Raw genomic sequence first — 24,127 nt, forward strand, 5'->3', positions numbered from 1 at the left:
GGGTATGACGTCTACGTACCCTGATGCTGCAGGTGGTGCAGTAATGATGGGTTTTTGTTAGCAATCTCATTGGATTTAACTTTAAGATTGATTAATTAATTAATTTTCTGTCCCACCCTTCCTTTCAAAGGAAGCCTCAGGCAACAAACAATAAAATGTGAAAACAATACAATTAGAAGATTGTTGTTGGTATCTCTCTGTCTCAAGAGACAATGGAGTGTGCATCGGGAAAGTCAAACTGCTACATTATCAGCACCAAAGTATCTTTCCACAGTGTACAAGCCTGGGCACTGTGTATGAAGGTCCTGGGCTGCCCAGACAGCAAGGCCCATCTCTCGGCCTCACTGATGTGGTTCAAAGTAAAGCAGAGCAATACGTTTGGCACCAACTTGGCTGCAGGAGTTGCTGGATTGCGGCATACAAAGTGCCATCCAACCATCTTAGAGACTCCAATCCAGATTTGTATAGGGTTTACTCCTTAGCCTTTTCTTCTCCCAAAGATATCCTGCAAGGCAATGGAGGCTTAGAATCAGAGTTTTCCTTCTCCTAGACAGCCTACTTTCCCAGGTTGACAAGCCCCATCTGCCTCCCACTTCCCTCTACAGCACATGCAGAAACTGCCTTCTTGTTCATTGGACCCACTACTGGTCTTGTCCTCTCAATCCACTGGAGCCTGTATTTGCATGCAGGGAAAGTCCCTACTTCACCAAAGGTGAAGAATCCATCGGCTACCTGATTTAGCCAGCCAGTGAAAGCTGTTTCCCAAGGTTTGAGAGCTGAGTTCTGGGTGCAGACCAAAGGTAGACAAACCACGCCAGAAGGAACACCCCAATTAGATGATTAAAGATTTTAAATTAGAAGATTAAAAACACATCTAAATCATTTCAAAGCAATTAAAACCAGCTAAATATGTTTAAGAATATTAAATCTAAAAGCACTGAAAACAATGACTTATCATCACATTTTAAAATTTTAACTATAATACAGTATCTCCTACTGCCACAGCCTTTGTTCCAACAGCCTTTCTCAACCTTGGGTCCCCAGATGTTTTGGGACTAAACTCCCATAATCCCTAGCTAGCAAGGCCAGAGCTCAGGGATGATGGGAGTTGTAGTCCAACAACATCTGGGGACCCACTGTTCCAGAAGGACATCATGGTCAATGCTGTCAAAAGCTGCTGTGAGACCAAGGAGAACCAAGGGGGCTGTATTCCCCCAGTCTCTTTTCAAAAAGAGGTAATTAATCTGAACAATGAAGCCGCTTTCAGTGCTAAAACAGGGCCTGAAACCAGACTGAAATAGATTGAGATGTGGGGATGCAAATGAAATGTAAATTTGAACTGTATCTCCCACAACTTTCTTCAGAATAAATGTTTTCTTTATTTTAAACACAACATTAGGTATACAGTACAATATATTTAACTTCAATCACTCCTCCCACTATTCCCTTTTCATGTATTATTCAAAATGCTGCAATATTATTAGTTTATATTGGTGTTCTATTAGCATACTTTTCAAAGCTTCAGGTAAACACCACCAGTTATCATGAAGCTGTAATGAACATAGAATACTCAAGGGGGCACCCCAATCATTGGAAAATTTAATGTTTCAAAATAGGGGAAAGATTCCTGTACATTTTTAAAAAGCATTTTCAGAACCACTTTGGGGCTATTTCTTCAAGTGAGCCAAGCTTTTTTGTAAGCCTTTATTAAACATGTATGTGGGACCTGAGCTTTCACCAGGAACCCAAATCCCGCTTAACCATGGCACTGAAAGGACCCTGCCCCTCTTACCTTTTAGAAGCCTTTTAAGGCTATGGGGGCATGATTTGGCTAAAATTGAAACTAAGGGGAGCTTATGAATTTCATCATGGGCCCTATTAACTCCCCTCTGCCCACTAAATAATTCAAGTACTAAAGGCTTCTGAAAAACTGTGGTACTATGTGCAACCAAAGACAAGCTAGTCAGCTGCCACTTGGTTTTGGCCTAGGGGACAGGTCCAAAGCACTTAAACACTGTTAAGAGTGGCTAATCATGTAGGCTGCTATTTTGCACCTGATAAAATTGTGTTGTGTTTCTGTACTGATGTTTGCTTTACATATTTTTTTAAAATAATATATTGCAAGCTGCCTAGAGAACTGAAGATAGCCGGGAACATTTTGAATAAAGAAATGTTGAATGTAATTTACATCTTGCTCTTTCTGTCATTTGGACTTTATGGCCAGCTGTGGACTATTGAGGGTTATTTCAAGCTTACTCATTATTAGTTTCCTTTCATCTAAGAAGGTGCTGTCAGGGACTTTACTTTTTCTCTTAGGATGGTTGTTTATACATCAGCCGAAAGAGAACAAAAAGGACACTAATTTAAATATGGTAATTTCTATATACAAATTTAGAAATAATAATAATAATAATAATAATAATAATAATAATAATAATAATAATAAAAAATTATTTCTACCCCAGCCGGAGCCGGGCTCAGGGCGGTTAACACCATAAAACTAACACAGTATACAAAGAACTTAAAAACAGGCAATCAATTAATTAAAATACATCTTAAAATTAGTTCAGAGCAAATTAAAATCTGAACAGATGGCAGTCCACAAGTAAAATTGAGAGTGGTTAATATTCTCCAGGGCCAACAGTTACCACTGGTCTTATAAAGAACCTGTGAGCGGGCTAGGAGGCCTATTTAATGCTTGTTCTTATACAGAAAGAAAAGAATCAGACTGAACCCCGACCAAAGGCCTGGCGGAACAGCTCTGTCTTGCAGGCCCTGCAGAAAGATGTCAAATCTCGCAGGGCCCTGGTCTCTTGTAATAGAGCATTCCACCAGGCTGGGGCCATGGCCAAAAAGGCCCTGGCTCTGGTCAAGGCCAGTCTAATGTCCCTGGGGCCTGGGCTCTTCAGGGTGTTATTATTTGCAGACCTTAAGGTCCTCCGTGGGGCATACCAGGAGAGATGGTCCCGTAGGTACAAGGGTCCTAGGCCGTATAGGGCTTTAAAGGTTAAAACCAGTACCTTAAACCTAATCCTTTACTCCACTGGGAGCCAGTGCAGCTGGTATAGCACCGGATGAATGTGCTCCCACGGTGAGGACCCCGTGAGGAGTCTCGCCACGGCATTCTGCACCCGCTGGAGTTTCTGGGTCAGTTTCAAGGGCAGCCCCACGTAGAGTGAGTTACAATAATCAAGCCTATAACATAATATAAATGCACCTTATCATTGTGGGGAAGACTGACCTTCATATTCAAAATATGCTTGGATGCACTAGTGTTTTTCATCTGATTGTATTAACAATTTCTAGCCACTAAAAAACAAATAGTAACTCATTTTGTTTCAAGTACTTTATGATTTGTTAAGTTACAGATAGGTAGCCGTGTTGGTCTGCCATAGTCAAAAAAAAAAAGTGTATCTGAAGAAGTGTGCATGCACACGAAAGCTCATACCAAGAACTAACTTAGTTGGTCTTTAAGGTGCTACTGGAAGAAATTTTTTTTTGTTATGATTTGTTAAGTTGAACTTAAAGAAACTACAGAAACTGCATTTGCATTGAATTCACACTCAGCTATGAAAGTGACTGTGTGATCTTGGACTGGTCACGATTTCTTAGCCTAACTCAGATGTGAGCATAAATGAAGCGGGAAGGAAACAATTATCTTGCTTCAAGCTGTCAAATTTCTATTGGTTCACAAAGGAGCCAATTCCTGATTTTTGCGGAAATGGTTTCGCTCATTTAAGAGCCAATCGTGTCCACTTCAAATTTATTCTGTTCCAAAAATGCCAGCCTAACTTTACAACTAAGAAACATCAAGGCACAGTAATGGGTGACTAGCTTAAGATTAGTTGATGAATTCTTAGCACAGTATTTTTAAGCAGAAATATTAAATAGCAATGCTTTATTCATAAGCTTTCTACTAATCACTAAATAATCATAGCTTCTCCATGCTGAATTGGGAGCCTGGGCTTGCAGAATTAAGCACAGCTCCCATGTGAATTAAAAATTCAACACTTCTTCCTTTAGACATTAAACACTTACGTCACCTCCATTATCAGCAAACTAGAACAAGAGAAAACAAACATTTGCTTTTATTCACACAATAAATCAATTATTTTTCCTTCCAGGATATAGCCCCCCCCCCTCTCACACACACACACCTCGACCAGCCACCAAGCTTTCTCTCCTTATTCTTGTGTAAAACCCCTATGGAATGCCAGGGAGGCAGCCCTTTTTGCTCTTTTGGAGCAGCCATAGTGTGGTTTTGAAGAGATCTGAAGAAAGAGAAAGAATAGAAAATTACACCGAGAGGGAGTAAACCTTTATTACATACATAGCCCTTTATTACCAAGAGGGAGTAAAAAGGAAACATTCAGAGAACACCACCATGGAATAAAGAGCAGTTGTTGCTTTCTCCCCTCCCCCAGAACATTTACTCAGCAGCAGCACTGCCAGGGTGTGTAAATGAGGCCTATGGACGTATCCCAGGATTGTGAAGCCATACACGTCTGAGAGCTTGCTATGTCTAACTCCATCCACTGTATTCTCTTCTGTTGCTTAGGAACACTTTAAATCACACCTACCCAAGCTGTTCCTCTTTCCCCTCCCCTTTCCTATTAGGTAAGTCCTAGCTCAAGAATGTAATACATTCTATTAAGTTGCCACTTGCTGTTTCCCCTTCTTCCTTTCAAGTACAGTGGTACCTCGGGTTAAGTACTTAATTTGTTCCGGAGGTCCGTTCTTAACCTGAAAATGTTCTTAACCTGAAGCATCACTTTAGCTAATGGGGCCTCCTGCTGCTACCAGGCCACCAGAGCACGATTTCTGTTCTCATCCTGAAGCAAAGTTCTTAACCCAAGGTACTATTTCTGGGTTAGAGGAGTCTGTAACCTGAAGCATATGTAACCTGAAGCATATGTAACCTGAGGTACCACTGTAATGTGGTGGGCTTGAGGCACTGCACTTGGGGCACCAAATAATATTTGGAGCCCCAGCATTTCCCACTCTCATTCATCCTACCATGGTCTGAACTTAGGTCCCATAGCTCCTTCCACACAGCAAGGAGTAGCTGGTTAGAGAAAGAGGGTACTCTTTCCTTGTCTGTTTCCCCTTTCCTATTTAATGTATACAAAGATTTCTCTGAGTACACACATCTCCCATCTCAGGGTTATAGTTCTCAGCAACCATTAACAAACTACAGTGCCCAGAATTCTTTGAGGGAACACTTTATTTTGAATGTGCTTTAAAGGTATAGGGTGTAGTCAGATGACTGAGTTCAGCTGTTGGTTTTCAATACTAGGGTCGAAGAATGTGCAGGGTATCTTTACCACTGAAAAACTGCAGTGTCTTGTCTTCTCACACACATAATTCAGGAACAGTTTCCCTCTGAGCAGGATTTTCTATATAAGGTATGTTCTACAATCCTCTTGTTGCACAAACAAAGAATACAAATACTGTATGTGTTTTCACTCTGCCTCTGTGTTAAAAACAAGCACTTTCCTTGCACAAACACCTTCTGTTCCCTGTCTCTGCTTGCGAACATTAGTTACAACTCTTAACTAGCTTTTCCTCATCTCAGTGGATTGTGAGTAAACTAGCCAATATTTAAACCAACTGACTTTAATTTGATGTTGAGAGTTACCAAATTATAGGTGGTCCATGGGGAAAAATGCATTTCAGCCCCTCCACTTAAAGAGTGGAAGAGAAACCTGCAACAAAGTGTAGGAGCCTGGAGTGCTTCTGTTTGAGACCCTATAGTTTTCTGTCCCCACCTTCAGTCAGCATTCTGTGCCCTCTAAGAATACTTAGTCCTCATTGGGCTATTTTTGGATCCCCTGCTTTTGAGAGGTACCGTAATATGCAAAAAAGATTCCTCTGATTTGGAAAGCTGAATTAGGGTAACCTTGTATGTAATGTGTAGCTAGGCTCAAAGAAAATCAGCCATATGCCTGAAAACTACCTTTAATAATTACTGATGTGCCTTTCCCCATGTTTTCTCCTCTGCCCAAGCGATAAAAGATATTTTATCTGTTAGAAGGAATCACAGGATTCACTTTGTTATAAACAAAGCACTACAGTACTTTCCATTCTAGATATTATATATACTAGCGTTGGAATACAAGGAGCAATATGTTTGAGAAATGAGCTTTCAGCGTTATCATCTCTGTACTAAATTCACTATTGCTGCAGGGAACTACCAGAAATTCATGGTTCACCTGATAACAAGAGTAAGGCTGCTGAGAATTACTGGAGTACTTCTGAGGATCTTTGTATTTCAATGATTAAATGGGGCCAGTTGATCTTTTGCCTCTTTTCATTTTAGCTAAATCTCTCCCCATGTTTGTCATTTTGCCTGCAGCAAGGTGAATAAAAGCAGTTTTGTTTTGATATTTTTCTTAATCCATTGTGTGCCTTTGTATTTCTATCATTCTCAAAGGACAAAAGGAAAAAGCTACCTCCCTGCTGTCACCTTTTCAGCTATTTGCCAACCTGCCATCCCCTGCCCCCCATCTGGTAGTGTAACAGATGAACAAAACATTGTCAAAAGGAATTCTGCAGATTACCAATGTGGAATCTGAATATGACAGATGATCAATGCTATGTACCATCACTGTTTAATTCAAACTTTTTGTATTAAATATTTTAAATTCAAACTGGATTTTTCTATATTTTCTACCATTATTATTTCACAGTTCTGCCTTCTTTCATAAAATTAATTTTCTGTTAGTTGTATATAGACAAAAACACAAACCTTACAAAACTGATGTCGTGTTGAGTCACTGAGTTACATTTTTTTTTAAAGACTGGAGGTCATAATTTCACTAATATCTGTTCTTTTTCTGTTTCAATTATTCTGTTTCAGCCTTCTACATTTAATCCAAATCCATTTTTTGTCCTTGCTCTTCATCTTTACTACATCTGTTTCTACCTTAACTGTGCTTTTCACTTGGCCTTCCTATATGGTTTCTTCGTTTATTTAATTTTGAGTGCTTTTTTGCAGTGGCAAATCTTTCTCCTGGGGAGAATGAAGAGATACTTTCAGGGCACAATGCTGCAACTTACTGGCTGTGTGCCAGCAAATATAAATGCTTGTTAAAAACATTTGACAAACAACTGCTGTGTCTGAGCAGGGCTTCATACTAGTGGTCCATGGAATGAGCATAGGACACTCCAAGAATCAGCTCATATAACTGTCAGCAGGTGGTGGCATTGTCATATAAAGTTGCACAATGTAGAAAAACGGAATGTGATGGGCCTTTGACTATCGATAAGATGACTACTGATTTAGTGCCCCAGTAAATTACTGGACACTAAAGCACCAACTAATATGTGTTAACCTTTTGCAATGAAGAAATGGTAGGCAGGAGTTTCAGTAGGGCTGCAATAACTCACAGCATACTCATTCATCCTCATTCCTCAAGCTGCTGTTAGGTGATGGCAAACTCCAAGTTGATGTACCCTTAGAATAATAAAGAAAATAGAGCACTGTATACAGACATTTGAGGGTTAGGGCTGTTCTATCGTTGTTGCACTCTTGAGAGTACATGCATCTTTGGGATGCAAGAAGCTCCACTGAGAACTGCAACTGACACTGGCTGGAGTCTTACACTGCAATTAGGACCGTGGAATCTTTGGTGTCATTTTTTGTGTGAAGTAAGCATGAGTGTGAATGGCAAGGCCTATTCTGGCAAATGCACAGATTTGGAGCTAAATTCCATATATCCTGGGTGGATAGAGTGCTTGATTTTTGTTGTGGGACAAGAAAAGAAAGGTACTAGTGCTCTTACAGCAAATGAGTATGTGAATGACCGAACCAGTTATCTAACCATAATTTGTTTTCCAGCAGCAAAACATGATATGAAACCCTGGTTTTGCCCACACAACTTGTTCTAACTGTGATTTGGTACTATGTACAAACCTAATTGATTTGCTCACTTATTGCTTTTTGACACCCACCTCAAATGCATGCCAAGCTATAGGCATGAGGCAAGAGCATCTGTAAAACAGACCATAATATAGGCTGTTTAGGGACTTCATGGGGAGGGGAATTGCCTAAAATACTTTCACACATGAATGCAACAACAACAAAAAATCTAGATTTTGCTGAACCATTCTTTGCTAATTTATTTTAAGATTATCTTTCCCTGACTTTTCATCTCTTCACCAGAGGGCACTCTTAACTAAAAGATAGGACTCAAAAAAGTCTATCAAAAAATACTTGTTTTCAGCTATAAAGAGATTAGAGGAAGTCTCAGTTCTGAAAAGCATATTTTACATTTAGTACTTTTAAGTGTTAAAAAACAAACCTTATACAGAAGCTTCTATGTAGTATTTCATCTTCTGTACTAGTTGAATGAATATTTTGCTGTTCTTTGAGATTAGTAGAGTGGTTTCATCACTTTAGAACAATATCTGCTTCAAGGCTGTTCTGGAGAGGAAAACCAAATGTGTCAGGAACTTGCCACCCTCCTCCAAATTATTAGATGTCACGTTGTCAAAGCCTTTACAGTCTTATCTTTACCTTATTCTCTAGGCAGAGCCTGGATCTCTACATGCATCATTTCCTAAAATGGAAGTGCTCATGTCGTATCATCCTGGGCTCCCATTTTATCCTGTGGGTAATCCTTCTGCTTAAAGTATTTTATTTGACATGGGATTTTCAATTCACTCTTGTGGTGCAGACTCTCAAGCTTGAGTTCATCATGCTTACACTTCAATTCCTTTTACTCAACAGCTTGAGCTATCATAGAATTGTAGAGTTGGAAGGCACCACAAGGGTCATCTAGACCAACCCTTGCAATGCAGGAATCTTTTGCCCAACATGGGGCTCAAACCTATGATCCTAAGACCAAGATTCTCATGCTGTCATAACACTGTTTCTGGTTTCATCCTCTGTCTTTTATACTGTGCTTCTTTCTGCCTGGACCTGTTGCCAGACTTTATCCTGCAAATGCATCCAGATTTATGCTCCTTATTATGAGTTTCATTTGTGCATTACTTATTCAGTCTTTCCAAATCCTGTTATTGCATTTTCACAGATTTAAACTTTTTTGTTCTCAGGGATATGCAGGAGGATGTTGAATTTAAATAACGCCAGCTTGTAGGAAAGACTCTGAACTTTTTGCAAATGACTTCTATCTATTGCACTGATGAAATCCTTTCTTAATTTTCCTAAGGGAACAGATTTGAGAGCTCTGTCTAGAACAAGAAAAAAGCCTGAAATTGATGTATAGATGCTGCTGCTTCAGGGTCCCTGCATGCTACCAGCCCACTCATAAAATGAGTCATGGTAGCAGTGTGAAGGTTTAAGTTCATACATCTGAGCAAGAGGTAACTACGGTAGCTATATTTAAATAAAATCCAAAGAAAACACTCTTGTAATAAAAACAGGCCACTGTATTTGTTTGTAATATATATTAGAAAATTCATAAACTGAAACAATTTATTTTCAGATTTCTAATCGTGTTATCTGTTTTTAAAAATCAACATAGATTCATTTGCCTAAGGCAAACAGGATATTGCTTTTGCAGCAGTGAATTAAGTGTTTGTTGTACAGCACTAAACAATAAAGGTATTGGAATAGTAAAATTCTGCCACAATTAGAAAACTCACTAAAAAACACAATCTGTTTTGCTCCTATACATTTAACAGCAGCTGTTTTCACAGGAATAAGTAGGTGAAGCTTTTTACAGCATGGTGTTAATCATTATAATATGTTAATATATGTAGATAAAATAATTCTAAAAGTTACAGGAACAGTTAGTAACCCTAGCTTTGACTCTTAGTGTTCTGGTCTTTCAGGGATTTCCCCCCTTGTGTTTAGACTTCAGAAATAATGTTGCTCAATACACATTTTTCTTTTTAAAGCTATTTAAAGTAAAATGTGAAAATATGGATTTCTCAGCTAAAGTAAGGCAGATATAATGGCCTTGTTCTCACTGAGGTGGCAAGCCTGTATCCCAGTTGTACTATTTCAGATGGGATATCACAAGACTGAATGATATTTTGTGCAAAAAATAGCACTACCCTAGTGCATAAAACATACGAATCATATGTTGAATCAGATCAAAGGCTTATCTGTATTGGACATGAGCGCAACAGCACTCCCCCTGCTGGAGAGTTCCACAGCTGCTGGTATTCAGAGCTACCGTATATTAAATTATGGTGCAATGTTGCTGGAAGTGTAGTCAGGATCCCATTATCCTCCTGCCAGCATACATGTACTATCAAAGTATGCTAGACTTTAAAAATGGTTTTTTATGAGGGAGGATTCTATTATGTAAATCTCCACATGAAGTCTGAATAGGCCAGAGAAAGATTCAGCTTAGTAAGAATTAGGCCATTGCTTTGCTGTGTTTCTCATATTCATTGATTTAGCTAATCAATTGTAGAATTAATTTTTCCACCTGAGAGAGAGAATAGGGGTGTGTATTAGGAGAGTAATGCCACAGAATTTAAGGCGGTCTTAAAAAAGACAGCTGTAAAATGTTAAATTGACCTCAGGGGAATACCTCCTAAGTTGTTTCATGACATGGTATTTTTCAGTTTATTGCAGCATGATCAATATTCATTAGACCTGACCCCCACTTACCCCTAAAGAGACAAATTTGTGAGCTATTTTAGCATGGTGGTGCCACTTTTATCTTTTACATGGTGCATAGTAACGCAGATTTGGTTCCAGCTAAAAATAGTTCTCAGTGGGAATGAGTGGCTATTGAAAAACTAGATCTCCTCCCTTCATCTTCCTGCAACGCTTTGTTAAATAGACATGTGTTACAAAGCTGTCATGCCTAGCAATTCTCTTGTCCTTCTAAGCAATAACCAATGAAGTAAAGCAGGGACAGGGAAACACGTTAGAATTTTCTTTAAATAAATTAAAGCATTTTTACCCCACCTTTCAGTCAAAAAAGTTCAGAGACTGGCTTACACATAAATAAAACTGTGCCTGTCCCCATAGCTATAAGGCACAAAAAAGGGGGATGGAGAAGGAGGATGAAAACCAAAAGCAAACTCAGGCATAACTTTTTAAAGATCTAATGAGACCAGGTGCAACGTGAACTGTTCAGGTAAATAAAGAGGCAAAGGGAACTGGTCTCAGCAGAGCCATTCAGTGGAATGGCCTTGTTTCATAACTCTCCATCTACTGAAGCATGCTTGAGGGAATGGCATCTACTAGGTAACAGCTGAGAAAGAACCTAAAGCAACTGGCCTCTTAGCAGAGCCAATGGAATGCCCTCCTTTCTCTCCCTCTGCTTTGCAGCTCAGTGACATCATGCCTCATCTCTGCTGTTAACCAAATGTTACAAGGATTGTATTGTTACTATTCAAGGAATTCAGAAAACCACTGCTTTATTATGTTTGAGATATATATTATTAATTATTATTATTATTATTATTAGTAGTAGTAGTAGTAGTAGTAAATAAGCTATAAATTATACTGATCAGCAATTTGATGGGGAGTGTGGGAGACACCTCTAAATCTAGCTCTCTTCTCCTATCTCTGGTCAACTGAGCGAAACTACATCTTTTTTCAACATTAAATATGTACAGGTCTAGCAGCAGAACCAGACTTGGAAATCACGCACAGTACTTGTTAAAGAATGCAGTTTCACATGGATGCAGGTATGATCCTAGCTAGAACGGGATGTGTAGGTGTGGAAGTAATTTTAGAATATAAATATGGGCTTGTTTCTGTAGAAGATGCAAGCTGGGGAAGGGGAACCTAAGGTATGTAATTCACTATGCAGGAGATGTAAGAAGTGTGCTTCATCCATCTGAGGCTCATCATCCAAAGGCAGAATTTCATTAGTGGGCCTAGCCTACTAAAAGCTGTTTGTATGCAGCTAACATTGCAGTCTAAGTATTTTTCAGATATAAAGCATGATTTCCCTTCACACTGGACCATTAAAAAAAATTCTATGCATTTTGATTTTATGGTCTTGGCTTTAACGATGCATGCTATTTATTTCTTCACTGTGCCTTACTTTCCCCCAATCCAATTGCCCATCTCATTTATTTCCCAAAAAGGATGCCTTTAAGAGTAGTTTTAAATACACACACCCAAATTCCTAAGCCTGTCTTTTGATTTCACAGTTAACATAACTTCAGTGTAAACATTTTCAAACAGCCAACGCTGTATTTTCCTCAGAAGTGGGATATTATAAACATGCTATTTTCTGACATCTGCAATTGAGATGACAGAGGCTGCTGCAATATTCATCAAATGGAGTATATGCATTTGTCCCTAATACTTGAATGCAAACAGAATAAGAGGTTGAAGGAATCTTAAGAGGTCATCTACTCCAGCCCCTTTCTCAATATAGGTTCTACAATGCAGAATGCAACACTATCCCTGCAAGCTCGCCATTAAGCCTCTGTTTAAAAGATATCCGAAGAAGGAGGGAGGAAGTAGCTGGTAACCATTCAGAAGTGTCTTCTAATGTTTAACTGAAATTTGTTTCCCTGAAATTTCCACCCACTGGTTCTAGTCCTACCCTCTATATATACCCAGTCAGCTCAATGCATCGCCTTCTATCCACCTCCTTATTGTGCCACCACAAATGCTTGAAAAAGAATGGTGTTACAATTGAATCCGGGCTCACTGAGAGCATGATACAGAAACAAGCAGATGACAGGAAAGTTCTGTTCATACTATGATTCCACAGACCCTAAATGTGTGCAGAAAGTATCAGGATCTCATCAGCTGTGTCTGTCCCTGACCACTGAGCAGTGCAAGTTGTTTGTGCATGGGCTCTTTATAGCAGTTCTGCTGAATGTGTGGAGGTCAATTCAGTCATTCAGAGTATGCAGAATCCTCACCTGAACCCAGCAAGTGAAGGACAAATAAAGGAGAGTACAGTGGTACCTTGGGTTAAGTACTTAATTCGTTCCAGAGGTCCATACTTAACCTGAAACTGTTCTTAACCTGAAGCACCACATTAGCTAATGGGGCCTCCTGCTGCTGCCGCACCGCCGGAGCACGATTTCTGTTCTCATCCTGAAGCAAAGTTCTTAACCTTAAGCACTATTTCTGGGTTAGCAGAGTCTGTAACCTGAAGCGTATGTAACCCGAGGTACCACTGTAAAGGGGAAAGTTCAGAGCCATTCTAGAGTTACCATCCACTACCAAGATTAGCAACTCAAACTGTACAATTTACTGTGTGAATTGTGGTTATCATGCAATGAACTTTCTCACTCCAATTGGTAAACAACTCTGCTGTGGATTTGGAATGGGAAACATGAAGATCCTAGCTCATGTGAGTAAGCTATACTAAATATATGGCCAAGGGTGTGCAGGAAACTCACTACATAATTGTTGATCCCTGTGATAAATAGACCAGCTTGCAGTTAACAATGCCTGATGCTCTGTAACTCCTGTCCTCCTTCTGTAGGTGGGCACACAGAACAAGCCAGTTTCTCCCCCTTGCTGGTGATTCACACCAGGACTAGGATTAGCTCTGCACATTGGTGTGAATCACAGAATGTGTCTGAGGTGTGGTATATTGTAGGGCACTGTCACAGGGACAATATAGATAACTAGAAATAACCCATCCCAGCCTGTTCCTTCTTCCCACCCTCCCTTCACTTTTCATGTACAAAAGGGCTGGATCATAGCCATTGTTTTCAGTAGTGAGTATAATCAGGAGCTTGATTAATGGTGGTGTCATTTCAATTTCCAGTGAAATGAAAATATTACCATGCATTTGAAAACAACCCGAAAGTGGTTAGAAGAATTGGCTCTAAACCTCACTGATTTTAATACTTCTGTTTAAGTGTATTTGAAATGAGTCTTCTCACATAATTTATATTTTAGTTTGCCTTTTTATATGTGTGGCTTTTAAAACACACACACATCATTGTTTGTAAATGCTAAAAATATAGCTAATTTAATTTAAACTGTTCTAAAGTAGCATTGGGTGTAATCCAGCTCTATTCAAATCAATGGGAATTTCGCCACTGACTTCAATTGGATGTAGAGAACACCTTTTCTTTTAGAACTTTACTTACATCTACCAAATGTAGAGGGTACTGAAGTTGTCTTAGGAACAAGATAGTGGGAAGTGTTGACAATATTTGACTGCACCTGTTTCAATCAGATTTTTAAAAATATGACAGACTACATCATGTTTTTGTGGATGTTTATTATTCAGATGTTTGTTTCAGAGAATGTTAGCGCTGGTGCCAAAATGAAAAATCACTGAACAGTTATAAAAGATATTGCTAAGGAAGTCATAATTCATACTTCTGCATGTTATGAAGGAAGAGGAGCTATACTTTTGACTGTAATACAGATGTGCACCTTGCCAGGATTATATAATGCAGTACTACATTATTGTTAGTTCCAGGAAATGTCTAGAAAAGGTGAACAAAGTGCAAGTGCTGGTTCTATGTCAGAGTGTGATGCCTGATTCAGCCCTAAGCCTAAGACTCTTCATCAGATGAAATCCCTGAGGTCATGAAGTCTGAAAACTTTATGGAACACCTGCTCTCCAGCTCTATCCCAGATACCTCCAGCCTCAGGAGGCCAGGTTTAGCTGTAGCTGAGGACCCAGAGGGACTGAGGACCCCTTGGGAGTAAGAGACCTGGAAGAGACCTAGAAGGCTGGGCTGACCAGTTGTAGCTGGGCCTGGATGGACCTAGGCTACAAAAGCTTCCAGTTGCTGTTAGTTGCTGGAACTTTACAAGCTGTTGTTTTTTTTTTAATTTATCCTGACTGACCCAGTACATCTGTTAAGACTTTGTTCTTGGAATCCTGCCTACCCTTGGACTATTTCACTGTTTGACCTTGGTCTTGTCTCACGAACCTGCTATCATGCCTGCTTTTGTACACTCTCACCTTAGCTCCTACTTAAGAAGCTGTGTTTCTGAGTTAATATCTCACTGCTGTGGGAATGATTAGGAAGGTTGGAGAGGATATATTGTTTTGCTATTATCCCTCCTCTCTCACACTAGCGAGCAAACAGCAGAGCACATTCCCTTTGCAACTTATTGGAAGCAAGTTGATGACTCGCTAGAGTCTTTTAATTAAGCAATCCAGTCTGACTTGTCCAGACTAGAACCTTCCTGGTAAATTTCCCCTATATTTCCCTCTTAAAATACGAATAACACAACACAGTCTTCTTGAAAAAAACAGTAAGAGTTTTACTCACATTCTGTTCACAGTTCGCTAGCATGAGCCATGCTCTGGTTAAGGGCCAGGAACAGTGGAGATCCAGAAGTGAAGTTAGTCAGCACATGGCTTATCCTTTACAGACGATGGAGGCCACAAGCAGCAAGTCTGAGATTTAGCTCAGATTTCTTTTCTCTACAATTGTAACTACAACCACAACATAAAGCCTGCCTTCAGTTTACTGCTGAAACTGGAACCTTTCCTGGTCATCTTGTAAAAGTAGAGAAAAGTGATGTTAAAGACACATGATGTGCTTTTAATAGTTGATGTACTCTGTACCTGAGTATCTTAACCAAAGCTTAGAATATTAATGTATTCTATACAGTGCTTAGGACTTTATATACATAGTAGTCAGGGCTATGTTTAGCCTGTAATTTGAGGACCACACCATGCAACATGGGAATTTAGTGTTCTTCAAATGACAGCTTTCATTAAAAAAAAAGGAAGAGCAAAGGACCAGTTATCACATTTTAAGCATGTGCCTTATTGCCATTTTGAAATAAATGGATTTCAATGGATTTTTAGAAGTCCTGTCACCTATGGTTCTATATGCAGGCTTCCTACCAGCCACTTCACTATCAGTTTAATTTGATTCCACCTTTCTAATGCCTGAACTATGGAGATGACTGCAGTGATTAAAGCAGCAGTCTGTTGTGTGTGCGCAACAGTCTCCAGTGCCCCCAAGTGTGGCTGTATCTTTGGTTGAACTTGGGGAGGATAAAACAAGCTGTTTTTATAAGATAAAGGGACAATCGAAGATTTCTGATTTTAAACATAGGGAGGAATTCAACGTCACACTCTTCTTATTGTTCCGCCAGCACAAGCATTTCTGCTTGTCTCCTAACCCTCCAGAGCAGATTTGGGGAGCTGGGCGGGGGGAGCCCTTCTGTTCTAGCTGGAGATCTGGTGCTGGTTTCCACTAGTATGCTGTGTTAGTTGAATCTAGGCCACAGTTTGCCTCTTCTTTCCATACAAAATAGAGGAAGCAAGGCTGAGAAGGCAGGACAGACATACAAAATAAAGACTTATTTGATTTGGCATTTTGTAGTGTGTAGTCTTAGCTATACCAATTTAAATTCCTTGTCTTCTTAATATAGCCTGTAATTACGCTGTGGGGTGTGGGCTATTCATCAACTGTCTATTTAAAGTACCTAATAAGCTATCTCTGACAGTTTTGTGATTGGAGTTCTATAGAAATGGAAGTAAAGAAGACAGCCCCCCCAAGTTTGAATGCTGACATTTATTCTGTTGTTTTAATTTAGAATTATTTGAAAATTGAACTTGTAAAAAAGGAATTTTGCTAATTTTGGGGGAGGAGTTATTGCATCACTAGCTACAAAAACAAGTTTATTGTGGCCTCTTACACACTGTATATTTAAAGCACATGGTTGGTCCCCTCCCCCCGGCACTCGATCTAGGAAACAGTAATTTGTTAAGGGTGCTAGGAATTGTAGTTCCATGAGAAAGTTTAAGAAGTACTGGAGAGTGCATCTAACTAGATTTTTTTTTAATGGATTTTGTAGCTAAAGCCACTAAAGAATTCTGCAAGTTGCCAGCATTGTGAGTACTGCCGACACAAGCACCAGGTTCCCTTAGAACTGCTCTCACACATGATCTGGAGTCCCAATAAATAATTTTTAAAAATCTATACATGATCACTGCAGCATGGGAGCCATTTCTGAGGAAACAACTTGGTGGTAATTACAAAAGTAAGTACAAATATATATTCCCTCATTCTGCTTCAACGTTTCCTGGTGTCTTTGGTCCGTGATAGCTAATCTCCTGTGTCTCTCCCTCCCTCCTGTTTCTGGCCTTCTGTCATGCTATCCTGTGCTCTCTAATACTCTTTACCAGATTCCAGGTCCTCTTGAAGTCCCACTATGTTAATCTACCCAATTACTGTTTCTCCATAACCTTCTTGTTATGTATTGAAGTTCTCACCCTGGCCACCAGGAGTATCGTGTATATACAGTGGTACCTCGGGTTAAGTACCTAATTTGTTCTGGAGGTCTGTTCTTAACCTGAAACTGTTCTTAACCTGAAGCACCACTTTAGCTAATGGGGCCTCCTGCTGCCACCGCACTGCCACTGCACAATTTCTGTTCTCATCCTGAAGCAAAGTTCTTAACCCGAGGTACTATTTCTGGGTTAGTGGAGTCTGTAACCTGAAGCATATGTAACCTGAAGCGTATGTAACCCGAGGTACCACTGTAGTTTTCACTCAGGTCCACGTTAGTTACTTTAGGCGGGAAACCCTGGGTTGTTGTTGCTACAATGTTGACAGCCGGCTGCCTATAAAAGCAGGCCGGCTAAGCTGTTTGCTGTTCAGTTCTGTTCCAGTTTACAAATAAAGAGCTGTTTGAAGAATCGCTGTGTCGTCTGATATGTTTACCCACAACTTAACACTTCTGGTTGACTTCTGGTTGACAGGAGGCTCTAAATGGCTGTCAATCTGTGTCCTCTACTCCAGTTCTATGTAGACAGCTGTGTAATTTTGACAACTGCGTATTTATTTATTTTTTACTTTGCAGTACCTAGCACATTGGTTGTTCAGTACCCCTAACTGGAAACATTAGAAACCACCAAAAGAATGGATAAAATAAGCTGGTATTTCTTAAAGAATCTTTCCCTAAGGGAATACACAACAACAAGCCTCATTAAGGGAGAGAGACCCTTTCTGTGCCAGAGCGTCAAATGCTCTCTCTTTCTACAAATTTGCCAGAAGTGCTAATTATACCATAAATGCATGCGAACGTACAGGTCCATAAGTTGGAACATATAATTATGTGCATATCTAATTGAAAGCTAATGATTTCTATCAAGTATAGGTGGACCATGGGCTTAACATACATCACAGTAGTTGCCAGTTTAGCAGAAACAAAGTGAAAACCCAAAAACATGTAAATGTGGCACTTAAGAGGAGAAATAAGAATAATGTTTATGTTCCCTTTTTAATGCTCCCACAAATGGCTTAATGATTAGCCAATATAACAGAAGCAACAAAAGGAAATCTTATATAGATTATCTTGACAATTAATAAGATTCTCTGTTCCATTTGTGGGTCATTAGAAATAAATAATGATGCACATAATAAAAACCCTAAAGCTGGATCTTGAAGGAGAATTAGAACTCTTGACATCATCATAATCAAGATAGATTATCAGTCTGCTTTGAAGCATCTTTTTTTTCATATGCAGTAAAATTTATGCCTATGTTTTGGATTACAGTCTATGTTCAAGATCCAAAGCAGATTAAGTACATACAAATTCCCAAGAGTACTTTGGACTTTTGTTTCCTTAACAGCAGCATGCAAATCTAGAGGAGTTCCAAATAACAGTTTGTAATATAGCATGGGAGTGTCTGCTCATCAAATTCCACTGAACATGAGCTACTCTAAAATAGCTCTTTGGATGCTAGACTATGGCTGCTTTCCAGCTACTCTATCTTAGTTTAATAAACCAATGCACAAGCAAGCATTTCACCTGCATACAAAGCCTTTTCCCCTTCTCACTTTATGGAATGTGTCAATAATCCAGGAAGTTTCCCGTATCATACAAACTGGGAAAATATGGGTGCCAGCTTTGGAACAAACCAGGATCTTAAACCACAGTTGAAGCTGGTTTAAGATCCTGGCTTGTTCCAAAACTGGTAACTAAATATTCCTCATTAAACTGGAATATGATAGTCTGACCATGCCTGTCTCCAACAGCTCCTCTCAGGTTCATGGCATCCAGTCCAAGGACTAGCTGTAACGCAGTGCGAACCAATGTAGTGATTTCCAGATGTTCATAGATTACAACTCCCATTGTCCATGAGTGTTGACCATGCCAGTTGGGGCTGATATGAGTTGTAGTCCAACATCATGTAAGTCAGGCATCACTGGCGACGTCTGCTATAATGTAATGAGATGCTGAAGAAACTTAAAAGGGGTTCCTAGACTGGAGGTATCCCTCCCAGAAATCCAAAAGAAAAGAACACAGGCTCAAAGGGGAAAGATAGACCTTTATTTAAATATAGTCTCAATAAAAAGACTGCAAAGAACCACACCCAAAGCAATGTTCCTTCAACACTTCCAGATTACATATGTGATTTGATTTCACAAGAATCACAGCAATCTTAACAGTTGCAACCAAATAATACAATCCTAAACCAATCAAAATCATTTAGCTCTCCAGATCAGCCCTCATCATAATATCATGAGATTACATATAATAATTTTTCAGTGTCTTTCTTTTAGAACTTTGACTAATTTTCCTATTCACTAAATGTCTCCCAATAGCCTCTTTTATCAAGCTACAAAACAATTCAAAATTAATCACAATTGCCATGCTTAGCCGATGCTTTTTTCATGCATAGAATGGCCACCATAGAGTCTAACAGTTTTATCTTTTCAGTGTTCCAGAATGGACATTCACTACATAAAGCACTGTACCTGAAAACACTTATTTTCTGTGCCGTAAAAGGTAGGCAGATACAGGCCTTTTCAATTTAGCTAGGCCATAGGCTCAAAAGAAAATGGAATAATCAAAATGATAGTTTTATGAAATTATTATTTTCTCCATCAGAGAATTGCTATTATTTCATGTGATTTGCACTTGCTATACGCATCTATCATCACATCTTCATTAGTTTGTCTGTGGGCTATTTTGCAACTTTCATCTTTCTCCCATTGCTGATGCTTTTCTTGTTCTGAGAAATGGAATCACTCTTTGCTGACCATAACAAAAGGAGATGGCAAAGAAAAGAAGCTGTCATGGTTAGGGGGAATCTCTGTGTTTGCGAGAGGCTAAATTCTAAAATCAAATTTTAATTAAAGCCATAACAAGTGTGTGAGGAAACAGAAAAAGTGATCCTAGGAACCGTTACAGTTTCTAAAACATGAACTCAAGCAGAAAGAGTCAAATAAAAAAAAATCAGGACTCAGATGGAAGGCAGAGGAGACAACGTAAATGAAGCAGAACCAGCAGTATCATAGCAGATGGTGTGAGATGCTGCTGGATAGACTTGACTCCTGTCTCAAAGTCACTGAATGCTTGCTGCCATGGGGATGCAGTAAGAAATTCATGAGAACACTTGTTCTCTTGTGGATTTGTCTCCATCTCCCAATGGTTTCTTTGTAGAGGGAACAGAAAGTTTTAAGAACACAGAGTCTTTTACTGTGGGTTGATTCCAGTTTCTTTAAGACATTGCTTCAACACTGGGCCAAACTAGAAAGCATATTAAATATCCAATTGCATTTAATGTGTCTAGTTATTTAAAATAAAAGAAGAACTTTGGAGGAGGAGGGGCCACTCAGCATGCAAGGAGTGGGGTTTTTAAACCTACCACCATCACCAATCTTGACAAAAAAAAAATCCCCCAAAGCTATTTGTTCTGTTCTGTGAGAGAAGCTGCTATCAGATGCAGCTGATGGACTATATGCAACCAGCCGAGATGACTGGCAGAATCCACGACCTGGGAGAGGAGAGGGTTGAAGAAGACTGGAAGAAATTCAAGATTTATCTACAAAAGTACTGTAATTTGGCTGAATGCTAACAAAGATGCCAGAGTAGAAACAACTGTCTACCATCAAATTATATTTTATATTAGAGTTTAACCTAAATTATTGGATTTAAGATTTTAAACAAAACGATAATTTGCTTGGAAAAATTCTTTTTTTAATGATGCAAGTGGAAGCAGGAGGCGTGAGGGAGTCCAAAGTAGAATGAAAAGATGTTATAAAATTTATTTTGTTTGTTAAATATGTATTTGTATGAAAAAATCTTAATAAAAAATTATATATATATATAAAAAGAGAAGCTGCTATCAGCACCAATAGTTAAAACTCCAAATCTTCCTGACCAGGCCTCCTGTGGTTGCTTTTAATATTAAAAAAAACTAGGCATATTAGGTACAGTCACACATTTAATGCATTGTCTACTTTTGGAGCTACTTCATGGAGTTTAGTGTAAGCGGTTGCTAAGAAATCTTTTTGGAAGTGTGTCCTCTAGCACTACTTCCTCTGCATTCTGCATGGGCACAGTTCAAATGTCCAGAAAAGTTTACTGCCTGAATAGACGAAGCCCTATGCCTGTGAGAGAAACCCAGAACTGTACAGAGGGGCAGATGTAACTCTTTTGTAAGATTTTTACTATTTCTAAAATAAACATTCAGAGTTCTTTATTCAGGGACTCGGGAGGGACTCAGAATAAAGGACTTATACAGAGACAAACAGCATATGATTTTAAAGTATCCAAGAGGAACGGTATTCCATATTAATCACACATAAAATGTGATTAGGGAGCTTATAGAGCTGACAATTTTGATACAATTTACAAAAAATAAATTAAAAAAAATCACAAAACAGTAAAATGCAACACCAACCTCTCAGAAGTCTGTTTTCTTCAGGCTCTCCCTGAAGAAACCTCTCCGTGAAGTTTGGTCTTTCATTGGCTCACGAGGGAAAAGGGTCTTCTTATTTCACCTCAGCTCCACAGCGTTCTTCTCAAAATGGCTGACAGAGACAGCAACCCAGAAACTAACTTACAGTCTTTTATAATATAAAACAGTATAAACGGACAAGGAAATCCGTGACTCATTTTGAAACTTTAAGGGAAGCCTCACTCCTAATCCATTTTTAAAAGGGCTTAGAGAATTGCCGAGAGGAGAAAGCAGGACGCCATCCTAATCGCACTGAGGTAACTGGCTGTTTATGGGCTTCAGCCGCCTTACTGAGCAAGTGCAGAATCATTAAAGCAATATAAACCAGTGGGCTACAAAAACACCACAAATAAGGGAAAATATTAGGTAAGTATACCTGTGAAAATACCTCTTCTGAGATATTGGGCTGCCTTTGATTATGAGGTGCCTCGAGTCCAAAGCAGCCCAAGGTGAAGTGGGCTAGGCCTGAGGCTTCAGAATTGCCTTGGAAGGTGTGTTTTCTTTTTGGGGTGTGTGTGTCCCAAGTTGATTTATTCTGAGCTTCCTACAAGTTCTCCAGCCGCTACATAAAAGGAAAATGCTAAGGAAGGGGCATGTGGTAGTCATGTGAGTGACGGATTTAGCTTGCAACCAGAGAAAGACTTGTGAGGGCTCTGAAAGGGCGCATAATAATAATAATAATAATAATAATAATAATAATAATATCAGAAGCTGTTTGCGTTGGGAGATTTTGTCTTGCTGCCTGCTCTTGTTGGTGGCTGACACAAAACTCCCCAGCCTTGGAGCAGCCACCTTGTGAATGGTGCTGTGTCCCTTGGCCAGCCTATTTACCATTAAGCACATTAGCCAGCCTCCCTGTTAGCCATCCAACTCACTTCACTTAGTGGCAGCGCATAGAGGTTCCCAGAGCATGGATAACTGTGGCCAAGACATCTGCATTCAGGTATGGTCACAGTGGATATATCAGCCAATATACAGTGGTACCTCGGGTTACAGACACTTCAGGTTACAGCCTCCGCTAACCCAGAAATATTACCTCAGGTTAAGAACTTTGCTTCAGGATGGGAACAGAAATCGCACGGTGCTGGCACGCTGGCATCAGGAGGCCCCATTAGCTAAAGTGGTACCTCAGTTTAAGAACAGTTTCAGGTTAAGAACGGACCTCCAGAACGAATTAAGTTCTTAACCTGAGGTACCGCTGTATTGCTCATTATGGGGCTTTTAAAATGATGGGATTTAATGATTAGATTATAATAGATTGGAATGCTTTCTCTCTTCTCTCTCTCTCTCACATTTCATTTAAAAGTTATATTTTTGTAGCCAAAAATGATTATTTTTCAATGATGTTCACTGACAATTCTTCATATTCAGACTCCAAATCATTACATATTTCTGATCCTTATGGCATGGTAGATTCAGTCACAGGAAAGAAGTTGCTGACAGACACAAATCTTTCCATCTCTGTTTCCTTGTGGAGCAGTATGATCTACTCTTGCTTGAGGCATCAAGAGTGAAAATGTTGACTCAGGCTGTATGGATGCAGATTTGGAAAGGTTCCCTGAAATCTTCCAAACAGAAAGGCAAAAAGAAATAAAGCTAAAGACATATAAAAATAGAGACAAGGCAGATTATTATATATATATTATTTTATATATATTAAGACCTTGCTACAATAAGTCAAGAATCAGAAGCTAAGGTAGGGTAATTTATTGTTTTCTGGTACTGTTTATTAAGGAGGTCATCGCTTAAAGAAAACAAACCCCAAGCTGTGTAACAGAAGTAACTTAGCTATCGGTTTTAAAAAAGGCAATGAACTCAAAAAAATATATGCCAAAGAATACTTGACCAGAGCTAATAACTGAAATATAGTAACTCTAGATAATAATTATAAGGTTTATTTTCTCTGATTTATTTTGAGACTTCAGGTATAAACTTATTTTGGTTTTACAAAAGCGGCTGACCTTTCCTCATCTAACCATGGCACAAGGGCCTAACCCTTTTCTCCACTGTTCTGTTTCCCCACAAAAATCACCCCCCCCAATCTTCTGTTTGTCCCTGTTGGATAAAAGTATGGGCTTGTAAACTCAGTGAGAAAATGGCACATGAAAAAGAGCTAAACTCTCCAGCCCCCATGCTACTGTCCTGATTTGGATTTCTACGACTTCCATTTTTGTAAATGGAAAAAGAAAAAAAATATGGGTAGTGGAACATCTAGTTTGATCCTGATCTCTATAATTCAAGGGTTCTTTCTACACTGGAGTAGTAGAGCATTTGCTTTGCATGCAGAAGGTCCCGGGTTCTACACCCAGCATCTCTGGTTAGGGCTGGGAAAGTTACCCTGCTTGAAACCTGGCAAGCCACATGAGTGACGCCCCTTCCCCAGTCTGGCCAGGACTGCCGGGACGCACAGACATCCCTTTGAGGACTGCCAGTGCCTTCCTGGAAGGCGCTCTGGCGATCGTGGCAAGGGGGCACAGAGGGTGAAAAACACCCTCTCCGCTTCCCGCCCGGCGGACCAGCACTCACCCATTGGAGGTGAG

At 39.5% G+C, this 24,127-nt stretch overlaps 1 protein-coding gene and 1 long non-coding RNA gene across 6 annotated transcripts in view; one reads left to right on the forward strand and one right to left on the reverse strand.

Annotated features, from left to right (window-relative positions):
- Positions 1 to 220: 220 nt before the first annotated feature.
- LOC309368874 lies at positions 221 to 22,535 on the reverse strand. 5 transcript variants are annotated; one of them, XR_014167932.1, is made up of 6 exons: positions 21,531 to 21,622; positions 15,148 to 15,377; positions 8,304 to 8,425; positions 4,158 to 4,271; positions 3,021 to 3,195; positions 221 to 505 (listed from the first exon to the last, which is right to left on the reverse strand). It is a non-coding gene; the product is annotated as an uncharacterized lncRNA (long non-coding RNA). The 5 variants fall into 5 exon arrangements; XR_014167933.1 differs by lacking the exon at positions 221 to 505 and having other exon boundaries at positions 2,476 to 3,195; positions 21,531 to 21,665; XR_014167934.1 differs by lacking the exons at positions 221 to 505; positions 3,021 to 3,195 and adding an exon at positions 22,463 to 22,535 and having other exon boundaries at positions 3,508 to 4,271; positions 21,531 to 21,660.
- Positions 21,833 to 24,127, forward strand: part of CNKSR2 (connector enhancer of kinase suppressor of Ras 2) — a 240,891-nt gene continuing 238,596 nt past the window's right edge. Inside the window, exon 1 of the mRNA XM_081909170.1 lies at positions 21,833 to 21,953. The gene's annotated coding sequence lies outside the window, so the exon portion shown is untranslated. The remainder of the gene's footprint in view (positions 21,954 to 24,127) is intronic.

Source organism: Podarcis melisellensis (genome assembly GCF_964234715.1).
Source record: "Podarcis melisellensis genome assembly, chromosome: 4".
Classification (NCBI taxonomy): Eukaryota; Metazoa; Chordata; class Lepidosauria; order Squamata; family Lacertidae; genus Podarcis; species Podarcis melisellensis.